Genomic DNA, 14,082 nt, shown 5'->3' with positions numbered 1-14,082 from the left:
ACACACACACACACACACACACACACAGCAGGATTCACTCTCACAGGTCTCAAAATGACAAGCAGGCTGACAAATGTGCACACACCAACACAGGTACAGCGCCTATAGACATGTATGCAAATTCACATATTGAGACCCTCTAAGTGTATGCAAATGCAAACACACAGAGTCGCATTTGCAATTTCAATCATCCACAAAAAAATTCACAGACAGATACTTTCACGCACAATGCTTCCCCCGCACATGTGTCATCCTGGCAGGTGTCAGTCCTGTTGAGACTCTCACACATTTTCCTCTTAAGGCCTTAAATGGCAGCTTTCAATAATGACAGAAACCCTGCTTTGTTCCTTCCACTTAAACTTATCATTGAGGAGATAAAAAACTTCCGTCATTATATGCATACTTGGATGACAATAGGAAATAGCGTGTTGTTTGCCTTCTTGTATTATAGCAGTAAGCCTTTTAAATTATTATGTCACAGCAAGTAGTGTAGGCAGGAGGTAAGGACCCAAATGCAGATAGTTACAAGAAGATTGGTGTGATGTAATGTCCATTTGAAAGCATAGACAGAGAGTGGTAGGGAGAGATGTTTGGGTTCCATTTGTTTCTTTCTGAAACCTGAAATCCACATACCTACAGTTTGGTATGAGCCAATAGACAAATATTGAATTCACTTCCTATCCTAGTGCCTTAAAAAATAGAAAGGATATTGGTGGAAAACACTGAGTGCTGACAGTTTGCTTGCTTGGACTAACATTTCGCTGTGGATAATTTTATTATGGTTTCATCTGTTTCATTTATTGGCGTACTCTATGAAACCCAATACCACATTTGGGGCAGTTAAGTTGTACTGGTATTCCTATCCGTATTGTTGCAGATATCGGCATCAGTACCTGAATATCTCTATTAACAGGTCGACAGGCAGGCAGGAAAAATGTTTCTAGTTGAAGAATGCAAAAGAAGGAGAAGAAAAACAGAAAATCAAAATAGCAACAAAAATAGCATCAAGGACAAACTGGGACTTAAGTGCAGTATAGGGCTGATGATTGAAGTGGGTTCAGGGGGACTGAGTCCAAGTTCATCTGTTGAAGAGGTGGAGAATGGCAAGGGAACTGGAGGAACAGGGAGACAGACTGTGGACAATGATTCCAACGATCAGTCGCCAAATCCTCAATTCAGATATCCAGTGTTAATAAACTTTTTTTTTTGTTGCATATTGTTTTTTGAGTAAGAGTGGCTATAGCATTTGAAAACAAGAACACAGTAACAGGCCCATGGTTTGGGATTCAGGGATCTATTGGCAGAGTTGTTGTCAAAACAGAAATAAAATATATGTAATTTATGAATATATATATTTTTATTCATGTATAATCATTTTCAAAAATAACCTTTTTCAACTTTTTAAAAATGTACTATTTATCTTCAGAATGAGTACATCTTGTGTATGCCATGTTTGACCAGTTCTAGTTACCAGTAGCCAATAACAGCTGAACCAAACAAGACCTCTCGAGCAGATATCTCCCCTGTTCTTTTCACGAATGGCTGGTTGGTTGCTCTCTAACTCAAGACTAGCTGTCTTTCAATTTTACACACTTCTTCTGTAAGTTACATAAAAGTATGCCCAAACATAATTGTATTGTATCTATTGCTACGTGGCATTCCCAATCAGGACAAAAAAATAAGCTCAACTACTCCTCTTCACAAAACTTCTACATAAAATAGAAGTTCTGACTTGATCTTCTTGTATCTGGCAGGGTCAGTAAAAGGTTAAAATGTGTAGAGAGTCTTCTTTCATCTTTAAGATTAGTAATCAGACAAAATCTGCCCTTACTTTCTGCATTCACGGATCCAAACAGCCATATCTGAAGCATCCCAGCACCTCCTGCTCTAAAGTAAGGAAAAGGATGCTTTTCAAAATACTCCCAGTTCCATTACCACTGAGGTAGAGCTAATCTAGCCTGATAGCTCTTCTTCAAACAGCAAAGCCCTAGTGAGAAAACCCAATTTTGTTCAGGGCTTTTGCAACCCATGTCTCTTTCACACACTGCAGAAAGCAGGGTGGAAACATCATTTGAAACAGCAGTACTGTTAGGTTTTTTTCGCCTGCTTTTTCCGTCTGCGAATGTATTTTTCAGGGAAAATATCTTTTGACAGATTTATGAATATAAGATACAAAGGTACAGTCTATAGTTTGGGATCACTAAGAACCATGTGCCCCTTGAGTTTTTAATGTTGTAAAATGTGTATGTTTGTGTATTGAGATTTGACATTTCTAACACACACATTTCTGACAACCTCTTAACTCATTACTCCAATGCATTTAGTTATAGGCTAAAATAAGCCTAACCTTACCTTGAGTTGGTCAAAGCTCCTGTTAGGAACTTTTAGTTTGTGTGAATTTTGGCAGCCCCTTTGGACGAAGCCGTACGTCTTATCTCTGCTGATTATGTCCTGACAAGTGTAGGTATTTTTGTTCTAACGTTTAATCTCAGTCTCAGTCTTCTAACAGTCAAACATGTCACTCATCATGAATCTTGCCTGTGGTGAATATTAACAAAGGCAGTAGCTCGTCTGACACTTACCCAGAGGTATTGTTCGAATGCTTTAAAAATAACTTAATTGTAATTGTCACTGTTCACTCTGATGGTCTCAGTATTCATTTTCACAGTGTTTCATAACCAGCTAAAATCTACTCACAGGTGTTTTAAGTTACGGTCATACAGAGTCATGTATTGTAATGTTCTGACTTTTAAGGGATTTAAGCAAGGCTAAGAAGGTCTCTAAGTCAACCAAATATTATTACAAAACGCTCAGTGGCAAATAGTTTGATTTGAATTCTTATTTATGAAAAAGTTTTGATCATAAGAGGATGAGTCAGTGATTATCTCAATCAAATGTTTCTTCCTCTTTGCGTCACACCTGAACACTCATAGAAAATATGACCTTCATAGCCTGACTGAGTTTATCTCATACTAGCCTACACACATGCACGCAAACAAACACACATATCCACTTTCCACTTTTTCTCCGTCCGTCTCTTTTCGGCTTCTCTTGTTTGGGTAAAAGCATCAAAATGGCTGCCATTACAAGCCATTTGGGTCTCCTGATTTGTTTACCAGAGCTGCTGACCAGATGTTGATTGTTGGTTGTTGGTTTAGGGAGCCTGTCACTGAGAGGGGTCTCTGCATTGGGTCACTGAGATGAAAGCACATGCGCCCCTCCCCCCCACCGTCCTGGGAAGGAAGGAAGAAGAAGGACTAAAATTATTAGGTGGGATCTTCAAAGGGATGTGAAAAGTTTCACACAGGCTTGCATTCTTCCTCCTTAACAAGTCTGCATCTAGGATGGGAACAAAATATCACAAGCAAAACCATGCAACGAAGTGTGGGATATTTACATTTGGAACCTCCAAAACAGACGAATCTTCACATGTAACAGCATTAAGAGCACTCTGTTCTGGCTTTCACACATTATTTCTTTGTCTGATCTGTTTGGATGATTCAAATCCACCTCAGAGCATCACCCGCCATCTCTCTAATCAAAAGTCAGACCAGTGATGTGGTAATGCATGGCTTCTATCTTTACAAAGAAATAATATCAAACCAGAACACTGCCTATCATTACCAAGCCCTCTACAATATGTGGCTTCTAATTCCACATATCCATTAAGGCCCTGGTCTCTTCTCTGAGCGGGAAAGAAAGAAAGAGGCCCTCTTCAGGAAACGAGGGATTATTAGGAGCAATTTGTCTCCTGTGGGGGCTGGAAAAATTGGTTTCATCTTTTAGAGAGGAGAGAAGAGGTGGGGAGAGGAGGAAGAGAGAAGAAAAGACAAGAAGAGCACCACAGAGAGATAGAAACAGAGATAGACTGATACCAAGAGAGGGAGAAGTCCGATTAGGAAGAGAGGAAACTAGAATGACTCTATTCATTCATTCTCCGCTGTATGGTCATTGTCTCTGCTCGCTCTCATTTGCAGTCAGTGACATGATTAAGTTGTAGGCATTAGTCCAATCAATGAAACCCTTTGGAATAATGTTCTCATCTGATGAATGCTTTCTGCAAATATTCACACAAACTTACATAAAAAGTCACGTAACTCTATTGAGGCATTTATGGAGAAGAGCAAAGTGGATCAGGAGAAGTGCAGACTCATCAGAGAAGTACATTTGTATTTAAATCGCTGAAAAGTGGACTAACGGCCAGTCATCTTTTGAATTGTAACTGACAGTGGCAGCCAGTCGGTGAACAGAATTGAGTCTGTACCTTTTCACACTTGACCGCTCAGTGAGAAATTCTTGCTTCTATTCAAACCAGACTGTCAGCTTCAGTTTGATACTGAGAAGTTCTGAAGAAAGTGAAAGCCCAGAAAAGTCGGTGAAGCTTGATTCATTTAAATGCAGCGGTTTAAAAAACTAAAGTTCATACTTTCTAGATGCAGTTGATCCATCACTATTTCCCTCTCTCGACTACTTCCACTGCTGTTTGCTATATTTTAGTCCAGCGCCCTACGTGTAATCCTACTGGTCTAGCTGGGATGTTTTAACTCGTCTTGCCATTGGCTGGAAACATCACAGTCTGTCTTAAAGAGCTAAAGATTATGTCACCAGGTGAATAGAATTAAAAGCAAAAAGCTAATGTCCCAGTTGCCTGCACAAAGGGTTGACTTATCTGTGCTTGTTGCATAGCTTATTCAATTCCACAGTCAGAATTCAACATTTCAGAAAAAGGGAACCATGCACCAAGTGAATGTTTTGCTACAATCTCAAAAAAACTGTTCTCATGCTCTACAGCTAACACCAGCTACACCGGGTGAACACTGCATATCCAGTAATCTTTATTTAAAATATGGCTCTGCAGCCTTGAAGTGTAAATATATTTTAGGTCAGAGAAGTAAGTGTAAGCTAATGTCATTTTAATGTTTGTGAAGTGAAACAAATACGAAACAACAGCAGTCTTCCTGGATAAATCCTATTCAATACAATAATCAAATACAATCCCATAACGATACAAAATATGAATGCTAAATTAGATAACTTCTACATACTGACGTAGAGTTGTTATAAATCTACAGTAAGTGATCAAAGAGACCAGGCTGCATCCTCTGCAGTGAACCACAGGAGTGTCAGGTCGACAGAGGTTTCAGCACCATGGACAGCATCACACCATGTCACGTTGGAGTGGCAGCAGCCGTTTCTTTCTTTCCATCTGTAAATATTTGACTAAGCTTGGTTAAAAGGAGGTCTATTTTTGATAGACAACATGAGGGAGAATAATGGACTCAAATGGACGAACAAAGAGGACGAAACAGGCCGTTATTTGAGCCGCAGTGAAATAGAATAAAAAAAAAACTAAGGCTAGAGATGGACTTGCTATACTCTCCCTGCTCTTAGAGATATTTTAACAGCTGATAAATTGGATCTGAAATGTTGTCATATGCACCCGGCATAAGAGCCGTTATATACACCTGTGTTTGGACTGAGACTGTTTTAGAGCCTCAGAGAGAAAGGAAGAGAGATACAGAGACTGAGAACTGTTTTCTTTGTAAATCAGCATGATTCAAATACGGTAATTTAAATAGTAAGTTTTGTATTTTGTCTGCAAACTTCTGTAAGACCGATGTGCCGATAACTTTAAATAAAGTTGCGTCACAGAGAAGGTGAGCTGAAGATGTGGAAAGACATTTTCCTATTAACCTACATATTTCAGAATCAGAGTCAGAGTTGGGTTTGTTCCCAGGTATGTTTCCACATAAAAGGAATTTGTCTTTTGTGTGTTTTGGTGTTAAAACATGAACACAGAGATAGAATGAAGAAATAAAGGCTATCAAACTGCAGGATATGTTCTGTCAAGAAACATACATTTATTTAGATCAAAAGTGACAGCAATATGCGGCGCCAGTGGCCGAATAGTTAGTTAGGGAGCCCGATGTACAGAGGCTGTAGTCCTCAAAGCAGGTGCCCGGGTTCATATCCATCCCGTGACTGCTTTCCTGCATGTCATCTCCACTCTCTCTCTCTCTCTCTCTCTCTCTCTCTCTCTCTCTCTGCAACAACTGGTTATGTCTGCTGTTTGTTTTGTGTAAAACAAGTAGGATAGTTAGAAAGAAATGGTTTTCCTTTCTTCCCTGTATTCTCTTGTCTGTCTTATCTTGGAATTCAGTTTGTTTCGTAACTCATTTCCTCCAGCTGTTCCTCTTTTTCATCCACCTCTTTGACCTCCCATCCTCACACACCCCCCCCCCCCCCCCCCCCCCCCCTCCTCCATCTCTAGGCTTCCCTCTCAGTTTTTCTCTGCTCCGTCCTTACTGTCTCTTCTTCTTTCCCTCTCTTTCTCTCTCCACAGAGTTTCGCCTCTCTGGGGTTTTTCTGTGTAATTCATAATTAATTGGAACACTTGTTTGTCTGTGTTGCTTGAAGATGACTCTGAGCTTCACTTCTCTATAGGCCGTATGTGTGTGCACGTTCGGACCCTTTAGCGGCACAGTAATTCTCAGTGGCTCCTTCATTTGCCTCCTCTGATTGGTTCTCTCGAGGAGGAAGTCGGTAAGTAGGAAGAGGAAATGGAACACTCGATAATTCGTTGATGAAAGCAGACACACACGGGAACGCATCATTTATAGATTTACCATTTTCACGGTCTGTTTGTTTATTAAAAACAGCCTTTTCTCCATTTCTGCTTTTTTATCGTTCTGTCAGGAGCTATTGTTTTCTTAATTCCCTTGTTTGCTTTCCTTGTGTGTGTGTGCGTGTGTGTGTGTGTGTGTGTGTGTGTGTTTACTAATTAACTCTGACATTAAGCAAGACACTGTGGAGTTAATCTTACAAACAGAGTCCCCAGGTTCTCTCTTGTTTGTTTTAACCCACACACTGCTCAGCATGGATGCAGATATTTATTGTTTTTTTCTACTCTCAGGTGTCTGACGCCTCTTAATTAATATCATGAAATCACGATCACAAGATGAGAATTAAAGCGTAATGCTCCCACCCTTTGAAAAAAACACTACAACTTGTCATTTTCAAGGTTATGATCAAATCAGGATATATTCTTTCTGTACTTTACCTAATAGTCTTCTATTTTATTTCCTGAATTCATCATATTTAAAGGAGTGTTTTTATCGCATATAACAGTTTAACCCTGTTGCTGTGGATTTCACCTCCAACATTGTCTGTTTTATTCACAACTTTGAGTCTCTTCATTTCTAAAGAAGCCACAGCGAGTCCTCATCCTCGTTTTTTTCTCACCCATGCCCTCCTGCTTCTCTTCAGTTACAGTATTTGCTTGTTAGACTCCAACAGCCTAATTAATCAACACACATGACATATTCTACGAGTGTGATAGCGTGTGTTCGAGCGTGTGTGTGTGCGTGAGTGTGTATGTGTGAGTGAGTGTGTATATGGGTCACTGAGAACTTGCATGTCCTGCACTCCAGGATCATTTCCATACCAAGCGGCTCAGGCTCGCTCCAATCAGTCATCAAGAAAAAGAGAGAAAGAATGAGAGTGTGTGGGGCAAAGAAAGGGAGAGATGTTTAAAGCCACAAAAACACATTTGGAGGTAGACCGTAAAGGCTGGAGCAGGGTTCTCAAACTTTCTAACTTAATGTAATAACAGAGGCAGTTATTATATGGAAGGAAATTAAGATGATGATGAAAAACACTTTTTCTTTTGATGGTTTTTATTCTGAGGAAAAAGGGTTTTTAGTTGCATATTGGCATGGTATGACACAAATGGCAGTCAACTTCAAGCTGTAGTTTCCTTTGTAAACACATCTCAGACATGCTTGATGAAAAAAAATATTTTGTTTTTCAATTACTTTTCTTAATGTTTTTATTTGCCCCACATCATTTTCAACCTTGACTTATTTGCTTCATAATTTGTGAGATGTTTCTGATATATTTGCCACAATATATATTTTTTTTAACCGTTTTTAACCCACAATGCCACTAATACACGATTGTACCAAGTGATGAATAAAACGTTTATAAAATGTTACAAAGAACATAGCAAATGACAAACCGAGGATGGATGTGATGGAAAATGAACAATTTTCTGCATGGTTGCTGTTGGGATGCTTGCCTGTATCTATGAAAAACGTGAATGATGTGAAATGAACTTCTGTTGTGCCTTTTTACTTTTAGTATAATTTCATCAATAATTGTCTTCCCTGCCAAAGAATTCTCATTGCCTCATTGTGATAACTTTTCCCACTCAAACACATTCTCTTACCTAAAACAGTGTAGGTGAGGGATGAGTAATCATGCAACGAAGAATGATATAAGCCTTTTTTAACCAACTAAACTCATTTTTTACAAAAAGGTTAGAAACTAAAAGGTTGGATCACTTCACTGTTTTTTATGGTTACAATTTAAAAAAAACTTCTGGAGGCCTACTGAAACCTGCCAGAGGGTGAGGAGGGAAAAATTGAAAAAAAAAACTCTGAACACTTAAAGCTCCTGTGAGGAACTTTCAGATTGTTTCCATTTTGGCGACTGCAGAGATCAAAGCAAGAAGAGTTTTATCATTACTGATTTTTTCCAGTTCATGTGCAAGTAGTGACATCAATTCTCATCTTTCTTTATTTTAAATGTCTAAAAAGGCAAGTTGCAATGAATTGTTGGTGCAACTTTGTGTTATAAGTTGTGTCAGTAGAGTTTATCCCACCCCAGGCAGCTTCCTAGGGGTGACAGGCATATCAAATAACAGCCTTCTTTCTGATGATCTTGTTTGCTTTTGTAGGTCATAAAAAGACTTCAGTGTAAATTCCGGTTTGTTTTAATTCCAGATATAATCTCCTCACAGGAGCTTTAAAGGTCCCATATTATGCTTTTTCTGGTTTTATATGCTCTTTCGTGTGTTTTCCAAGTGTCCTGTGCATGTTTAGACACATCTATTTGCAAAAATTCAAAGTCCGCGGAAACGTGGCTTCTCCTACGTCCTCCTGTTAGCTGTAGCATTAGCCGCATGTAACGCTCGGTTCTAGCCCCCCTCGATAAAAATGTGTCAGTCCAACGTCATTGTCAGTGTGAGATCACTGATCTTAGCCCATTGGCTCGTTGTGGCAAGCCCTGCAGCTCATGTTGCACGCCCATTAACTTCTGTAGCACGCCCACGATATGCCGTAGCCTGCGGTAGCACAGTTAGTGCTAAGGTGCTAATGTTTATGCTACCCTCGGACGGAGCCAGTGGCTGCAGTCCTAATATGGTAAAAGAGGCGGGACATTTCTGAGAACCGTGCTGAGCAACTGACCAATAACGACAGAGCGGATCGGCAGACCAATCAGAGCAGACTTGGCCCACATGGGGTCTAACAGTGGGGGCTCAGCAGAGCATAGCTGACAGACTCAGAGCGGAGAGGGAGCAAGGAGGAGCAGTACATGAAAACAGACACTTTTTTCGGACTTTAGCTATTGTGAACATACAAAAGTAGGAACATAGATTAAATATACAAACCCCAAAAAGGGCATAATATAGGCTCTTTAATAAAGAACTGGAGAACAGTTCTTTCCTTTATGCCCAGTGGCTACACTGTATGTCCCACATGGTAGCTTCATGGTCTGACCACACAACCCTTGGGGCGGCTGTGACTAAGTGGTAGAATCGGCCCTCATTTAACCAGAAGGTTGGGGCAAGACACTTAACCCCACGCTTTACATGGCAGCACATGCCATCAGTGATTGAATGGGTGTGAATTGGTAGGTTTGACCTGCGGTGCAAAAGATCTTTGAGTAGTCAGAAGGCTAGAGGAGTGTGATACGAGCTCAAGTCAATTTACCATTTACCTTCCAAGCCACTAAAGAAGCTGAATGGTTGAAGTTTAGTGTGTTAATGTTTCTTATGTAGCCTGCTTTATCTGTTTCCTTACGCAAAGAGATGACACAGGATTGGGCCATAAAGAAAATGGACTAAAGGTTTTATGAAGCTAAGTAAGATAAGTGCAAGTGCAAAAAGTTGCAGAGACACCATTTTACTGATGAAGCTACCGAGAGAGAGAAGAATTTGACTGGTTGGAAATTGGTAGGATGAAGGGGCGGGTTGAGGGGGAGGAGAGAGAGGGAGAAGGGGAAGATGGGTTAAATCAATAGATGTAGGCAAGACGGAGAATATGCAGAAAAATAGGGAGGGACGTGACGAACTGATAAAACTGAAAGATAGGGAGAAAGGATGAAGATGTGGGGAGAAGAAAAAAAGAGAGAGGGAGAGGGGAGAGAAAGTAAGACAAGCTAAATGGTAGAAATAAGGCAGAGGGGAGAGAGAGCTGGGAGAGAATGATGGAGAGAGAGAGAGAGAGTAAGAGAGGAGGACCCAGTGGAGGTGCACAGCAGCATGTAATAGTCCCCTGGAAGTTCTGGGCAGCACAGAGGAGGAGAGGGAAGTGAGAGAGAGAGACATAGCGAGAGAGAGAAAAAGAGAGAGGAGACGGAAGCAGGGCAGTTCTAATGCAATTAGGGGTCTGGAAATTGAAAGTACAATTCTCCCTGGGATCTTTGCAAGAGTGCTGTGTGTGTGGGGGATTGGGGGGTGGATGGGCTGTTAGCTCTCATATCAACCAAATGTCTTCATCCCTCCTCCCTCCTGTTCTATCTCCTCTCTCTCTCTCTCCCTCCTTTTGCAGACCCCTCCTTCCTTTTAGTTTCTCTTTCTTTCTTTTCCTCCCTCGTTCTCCCCCTTCCCTTCTCTTCTCTCCCCTCCGTTACTCTCCCTCTTTCTCTTTCTCTCTCTCTCTCTCTCTCACTCTCAATCTGCCTCTGCATTTCATAAATTTGTGCAGAGGAAAGCTAAATGTCAGCTGCCTTTTACATTTACATTTTATATTTCAGACAATTTAAGTGATGCTATTATCCATTCAACTCACCCTGAGTGCTACAGTAGAACTAATTCAATTTTTTATGTGAGCAAAAACCAAAGAAGCAGAGAATTACATGCAGTGATAAGAGTCAGAGTCTCAATTATACAGAATAAAAGACAAAACTCATTATACCATTTATTTAAAGGTTGATCTGCAAAAACACTTACTAATTGTTAGCAGCCATGTTGACAAAAATATTCAGCTAATTCTATCTATAATGCTTTCTGTTCGTCCTGATGTGTTTTATTACGGTGTCATCTTACGGGTTACGTTGCCATGGTGAAGGTTCAATAGTTAATTGTGTTTTGGTTCAAAGAAATACTATATTTACATAGGCATTCATAAAGACGTGATGTTACCATAGCTATACTTTCCCTATTAACTGGCGTTTCAGTTTTCTAATGACAAGTATAAACAATCAGTGAGGAAACCCTTCCCATTGTGCCCTCTTTACTTTTGTCCTACTGAAGTGTTACATAACCTAACACCTGGCACTAAGTGGGCAACGCAAAAATATGCATCAAAGTTGCTGTCTCTGAACACAATGGGCATGATGGGTCCCCCTATAGAGTGCCATTTTTGTAGGCCAACCTGGAAGTAAACATCATACCAGTTCCATCAACAAAAAGCCGATATGGGTTTTTTCCACGGGTTTTTGGATTATGCCTGAAAGTAAACTCTGTACGCATTGTTTTCATCAAGATTATCTTCAAAAAATTATCACTACTTTCATAATTTCTGAACACAATCTGCGAAAGTAGGCTATAAAGGAACTACACCACGGCTGACTCACTTCAACGTCACCACTTCTAAGCTTCCAACACATTGATTCGCTGTTGTTAGCCAGTTACCGACCTTTTTTTTTAACATGTGAAAAAGCTTCATAATTCACAAGTGGGGCACTTCAAGATGTACTTTATGTCATAGAAAAATATGTTACAATCTCTTAATCTTGTGTTTGTCTTATTTTGGGCATCTACCTTACTGTGACACTCCATATCCAATGTTTTATGCTCTGGGGTGAAGGCATTATGCCCCTATTGGAATTTAACACTTTTATCCTCCATACTCCACAGCTCCCTCCTGCTCTTTTCACACTTTTCAAGTTTAGAAAAAACTAAAACAACACTATTCTCTCTGACCCATTACCTGCTCCTATTATCTGTGTGCATAATCACATCTGGCAGGTCTAAACGATGTCTCAAGTGAGTACAACTCCTATTGGTCCCATTAGCACCTGTGTGTATGGGTGTGTTTGTGATGCCAATGAGCATTGCGTGTATACATGAGGGAGTGTTTGTCCATAGCTTTTCAGGACTGAAGGGGGAAAAGGAGGGAAGTAGATTATAGGTGTGATAATTTCCCCGGCAACAAGGTGATTGACTCACTGATCCCCTACAGACTCGTTAGTATCTCATTAACGGCTGCAATTAGACTGGTGACAGACAGATTTTGGAGTTGGGGTGTAGGGGCAGCGTGGAACATCAAAATGCAGAGGTTAAGACGTTTAGATGCACTGCAGTAAGTGTCAGTCTTGACCTAAATATAGTATGGGAGATATTGTAAAAATCCAGGAAGGAAAAAAATATTTACACATCAACAAAAAAATTATTGATGCTGTAAATAAATCCATTAAAGAAATGTGCCCTGTCAAATTAGGCAGACTGCAAATGAATAGACTCTATTTTGGAGTCAGTTTTATGTATTATTTTTCATCCAGAATTTAACTATCGCTTCTTGTTTACTTGTAAATCTAGGTGTAAAGTAGTTAACACTCAAAGTTTAACTGCATATTGTAAAATACAAACCTTTTAACACCCAACAAAAAGTAACTCACTAAATAAATACAGACGTTTTATATTTTTCAGAGGCAATTGAGCAAGACAGAACGTTAGACGTGTGGATCCATTGTAGATAATCTGGTGCTTGCATTATGTAGGTAAGACACAATGAAACAAAAAGTAATTAGTGAAGATTTTTTTATCATTAGGTTAATTGTTTCATTCCAAATTGTATAAACATCACATTTGAGTGTTTTAATCATGAGCACCTCTTCAGAAAAAAAGTCATCCTGAATACAAACATTTATCCAATAACAAACAAACCTTGCACATTATATTCCAAACATGCACTTGAGCATTTCAGGATCTAGCAGAGCAATATTGTTTTTTCCATTAATAATTTTAACCTGATACATCACCTCCTGATCTAAAAATTGTTGCATGTCTTAAAATGCAACATATGTGTTTATGCTTTATTTCTAGCTACAACTCAATACTGGCTTATATTAGCTAAGCTACACCCACTTTGCATCACAAAGCTTTTTAAAAGTCTGTCTTGATACTAAATGTTCCCTGTCAGTCTAAACATGCAGATTCAAAGTGACTTGTACTGTTAGCACTTTTATGATTTAAAGGTTATTTTGGAGGGAGTAGTCCTTGTTAAAGTACTTTGTAATTTGTAATCATCATTTATACAGCATCTCTGAGTAGGGTTACCTAATCATAAATGCCTTTTTTTTTTTTTTTTTTTTTTTTTTAACAATATCCGCCTCAAATTCACACATTCACACTTGGGAGTTACCTGATACAATCAAAGTCTCACACTGCTGTCCACCCACCAGCTGGCTTTTTTATTACCTTGAAGTTATCAATTGGACATGTTTCATCACACAGTGTGTGGTTGAATTAGTCACACAAGGATCAACAGTACCTTCAAAAACGCCCTCCCATGCACGCCTGCTCTCAGCTCTCATCAGCGCTACACTCCTACACATGTTGCGCTGTGATTAGTTCATGCTATTACGCCTGATCGACCCTGACATATCAAGTTCAGAAGGGTTTGTGTTAGATATTGTGTGGGGGTGAAATTTGTCCAAACCCGTGTCCAAATGTATGATACAAATGAAAGTACTCTGAAAAATACATAAGTTACTTTTTCACAATGGGGAGGGTCGAGGTTGGCATGCAGCAAATGGCTGGTCGTTGTTTAACCCCGGGCGGCTGCGCTTAGAACGCCAGCCTCTGTCCATTATATGCACACTTCAACAACTGGGCTAAACCAGCACCCCACAGTCACAGGATTAAAATAATTGCAATCCTTTTATGTTTATCTAATGGTGTAAATGCATTCTTCTTTTTTTCAAAATGTTTCTAATGAGATAATTTCTAAAACTGAATACCAAACCAGTAGTAACATCCATGGTTAAAATTGTCTAATGAAAACGGCAATTATG

General features: G+C 39.7%; 1 protein-coding gene across 1 annotated transcript in view; it reads left to right on the top strand.

Moving 5' to 3' along the window:
* Positions 1–14,082, top strand: part of si:dkey-215k6.1 (transmembrane protein 132C) — a 246,350-nt gene that overhangs the window by 177,676 nt on the left and 54,592 nt on the right. The gene's annotated exons all lie outside the window — the stretch shown is intronic.

This window comes from Labrus mixtus, chromosome 5, assembly GCF_963584025.1.
Source record: "Labrus mixtus chromosome 5, fLabMix1.1, whole genome shotgun sequence".
NCBI lineage: Eukaryota > Metazoa > Chordata > Actinopteri > Labriformes > Labridae > Labrus > Labrus mixtus.
The sequence above is the reverse complement of the archived record's forward strand: the minus strand, read 5'-3'. Positions and strand labels throughout refer to the sequence as shown.